This window comes from Nothobranchius furzeri, chromosome 2, assembly GCF_043380555.1.
Source record: "Nothobranchius furzeri strain GRZ-AD chromosome 2, NfurGRZ-RIMD1, whole genome shotgun sequence".
Lineage (NCBI taxonomy): Eukaryota > Metazoa > Chordata > Actinopteri > Cyprinodontiformes > Nothobranchiidae > Nothobranchius > Nothobranchius furzeri.
In genome coordinates this window covers 7,073,683-7,077,493 of record NC_091742.1, presented here as the reverse complement: position 1 = coordinate 7,077,493, position 3,811 = coordinate 7,073,683, and the positions used below count along the sequence as shown (strand labels likewise).

Sequence of the window (3,811 nt, the reverse complement as noted above, 5' to 3'; positions counted from 1 at the left end):
AGTACAAGAGCAAAACGCTTCCGTCAGTCCGTGCGTGTCTGTCCCTTGCGGAGCTGACGGAGAAGCATAAACCAGGCTTTAAACTAGTCCTACTGAAATAACAGGTGTTTACACATTTTAGCTGTCCAATTTTTTTAAACAGTGTTCACAGATTTGAGTTTTCTGCTATTTAGGATTAGTTTTCTTGATTCTTCACTTACTTTTTGTGCTTTTTTGCTTCTTTGTGCTTTTTGCTTTCACATCTTTCACTACATTCAGCTCATTTAACAGTTTAGCTTAGTTTCAGCTTACTTCAGCTATTCAACAACTTCAGCAATCAGTTACCAAATTTAGCATAAACAGCTAATTTCAGAGTTCAGCTAAATGTAAAGATTAAACTTTTAACCTTGTCCAATTGAAATAACAGGTGTTTAGACATTTAAGCTGTCCAGATTTTTATACAATGTTCACAGATTTAAGTTTTTTGCTATTTAGCATTATTTTTCTCTATTCTTCAATTACTTTTTGTGCTTTATCTGCTTGTTGGTGCTTTGCTTCTACATCTTTCAAGACATTCAGCTCATTTTGACAGTTTTGCTTTGTTTCAGCTTCAGTTAAGCTGTTCAGCAGCTTCAGCTTACAGTTTCAGCTATCCAGCATTCAAACAGCATTTGTGCAATAAATGCAATTTTTCTAGTTTTCTTTTATCTTGGGGAATTTCCCAATTTTTCATCTTTATTTAACCAAGAAAATCCCATTGAGATAAAAAAAAACCTATTTTTCAAAATTTTAATTATTACAAAATTATGAAAAGCAGGTACAACACAAGGAGTCTGTCTCAATGCTCTACATCCTTATTTAACTTTATTTTAGTCTTCTTGCAATCTGTTCCACAAAGAAGGAGCAGAGGAAACAAAAGCCTTTTCCCCAGTTCTGTGTGGGCAAATGGAGCTTAACATAAGCACTGATCATTCGTAGGTTAACTGGAAGACAAGCACTTCTCTGTGAGACAAAAGTACAGATGTAAGTGGGCAGTTGTCTAAGCATGACCTAATATATATATATATATATATATATATATATATATATATATATATATATATATATATATATATATATATATATACATATATATATATATAAATGTACCAATGACCCACACCTCTGGTGGCCAAAGGAGAACATTCTACTTCGGCGTACAATTCACAATAAAGGGTCAATGCTTGTTAGTAATAAGCCTCACAGAGGTGTGACAAACCATAAACATTTTTATCTTACTGAGACTTACTGACGTCTCTGGGGAGACCTAACAATGGCTGTCCACCAAAGTTCACCATCTATCATGGCATAACTGGAGAGCATCTGAGAGGAGGAATGGCAGAGGATCCCCAAACCCAGGTGAAAGAAACTACCAAGGAGACCCATGGCTGTATTAGCTCAAAGTGTGCTTCTACTAAATACTGAGCTAAGGGTCTGGATACTTAGGACCATGAGATATTTCAGTTTTTCTCTTTTAATAACTCTGCAGAAATTTCTAAAATTCAGTTTTTTCTGGCAACGTGGAGTGCCATGTGTACATTAATGAGGGAAAAATAATTTATTTGAATTTTAGCTAAAGAATAAACTCAGGACTTTAAAGCATTTCACTTTGCATTTTTAACAATATGTTGCATGCATGCAGATAATAAACCAAAACAAAGGTGGGACAGGAATTTTGTGTTGGCAAAGTCTTTGAGGTCCACAATGTATAATGCTGTCCTGTGTTTCTGGTCATTTTGGATGTTATCTGTGAAAATGCAACAAAACAAGTTTCATCATGGAAAAATCTAGTGTGTGCTTCAGGTTGTTACTATAAAAAGCTATAGGTACAGATAAACAATGTACTGCCATTATAGGTCAGCTGCTGAATCTTTAACCTACAAAACAATAAAACGCTAAATAATGATAGAATAATAATAAGTGGATGCCATATTTGCATGCATATCCCTGCATGGAAACTACTATTTATGCATTTATGCACCAGCGTAAACTAATACATACAAAAGTTTAAAGTGCATTTGTCTTTTTGTCTTCATCTATCTTCTTTGACAGAAGTCATTTTTGTCATGTTGGAGCATGCTTAGCATCATGTGCTTGAGTCAAAACACAAAGAAAGAGTAACCTAGCCAGCTTGTTTATGTGAGTTTAAAACCAGACTTTTTGGAAGTACTGTATGTCCTGCAGAACTGGTCTCTCTCCCTTTTATGTGTAAAAATGCAGCAAACTCCATTGAAAATAATCAATCAGGAGCCACAAGTTTGTGTTAAAGAATTGGTGCCACAGGCAGGGATATTAGTATAAAGAGGCTGAGGTACACACAACCATCCTGTGGAACAGAGAGGTTCTCTTGCTAAGTTCCTCCTGGTTTTTACAGGTAAGAAAACAAAACATTCTTTAAACTTCTAAAAGAAAAGAAATTTGTAATTGATTGTTGGCGAAATTCACATTCAAATAAATATTAAGCTTGAAAACAAAACATTAAATGTCTTTATTTTGTTTTGCAGCTGGGAAAACAGACATCTGAGTTCTGCAATCATGACCAAGCTGGTAAGATGTTATTTGCTGTGTTTTAGATCAAAGGAAAAGACAGTCAAGAGAACTTTGGACATTGCACAACTTCACTTTAAAAATGTTACTTTTTAAACAACTATGTCTTTTTTTTTACAGATGAGTCTCACTGTTCTTGCAGTTTTGCTGCTTGGTGAGTTCAGACAGTTTTCTAAATATTACAATTGTTCACAAACAAATAAAACCACTAACTGGTATTATTGTTTTTTTTTTCTAGCCTGTATGAAACCGAGTATCGGAAGTAAGACAATTTAACTTTAACATGCAAATAAATTTTAGTCGCATATTTAAGACGTGTTTTTATAATGAATGTCTTTTTCTCCTGAAGGTGCACCGTCAGAGGATCCCATCATTGAGAGACTGTGCTGGACCCGTTATTATGATCATGACATTCCAGGTGGAACAGGTGACTGGGAGGATCTGAGGGCCCTTAGGATGACATACTCTGGACAGATTTGTCCCAGTCCTTTGGAAATTCAGGCCGTCACTGTCATCGGAAACATCCCAGCTGAAAGCACAGGGCAGAAATTCTATGCGTGAGTCTCGTTTGAATATGTTTATGTATTTAGCAGAAGCTTTTGTCCAAAGCGACTTACAAGTGATGATTGGCATGTTGCCCTTGAGGCTAACAACAATAACAACAACAACAACAACAACCAATTTCCAGTCAGTCGTAGGTGGCAGTGAGGCAGCATGATGAATCATGGAGAGGAGGGAGCAAGGAGTGGACAGTAGAGAGGGGGACGAGTGCAGGGAGGGTGCTAGTTTAGAAGATTCTCTCTGAAGAGCAGGGTCTTCAGGAGTTTCTAGGAAAGTCGAAAAGGAAGCCCCTGTTCTGGTAGTGCTTGGAAGGTCATTCCACATTTGTGGAACAATGCATGAGAAGAGTCTGGATTGTCCTGAGCATGGTGTAGGCACTGCTAGCCGACGATCCTGTGATGACCGGAGCAGCCGGGGAAATCCTCCGGGGAAATCCCAAGGCGTTCCCTGGCCAGGTGAGAGACATAGTCCCTCCACCATGTCCTGGGTCTACCTTTAGGTCTCCTCCCGGTTGGACGTGCCCGGAAAACCTCGCCAGGGAGGCGTCCAGGAGGCATCCTGACCAGATGCCTGAGCCACCTAAACTGGCCCCTCTCGATGTGGAGGAGCAGCGGGTCTACTCCGAGCCCCTCCCGAATGACCGAGCTTCTCACCCTGTCTCCAAGGGAGCGCCCAGCCACTCTTC

The 3,811-nt window shown here is 38.6% G+C and overlaps 1 long non-coding RNA gene across 1 annotated transcript; it reads left to right on the top strand.

Moving 5' to 3' along the window:
* The first annotated feature begins 2,322 nt into the window (after positions 1-2,322).
* On the top strand, positions 2,323-2,829 carry LOC129165288 (uncharacterized). Its single transcript, XR_008564661.2, has 4 exons — positions 2,323-2,392; positions 2,523-2,565; positions 2,686-2,719; positions 2,804-2,829. It is a non-coding gene; the product is annotated as an uncharacterized lncRNA (long non-coding RNA).
* The last annotated feature ends 982 nt before the right edge of the window (positions 2,830-3,811 follow it).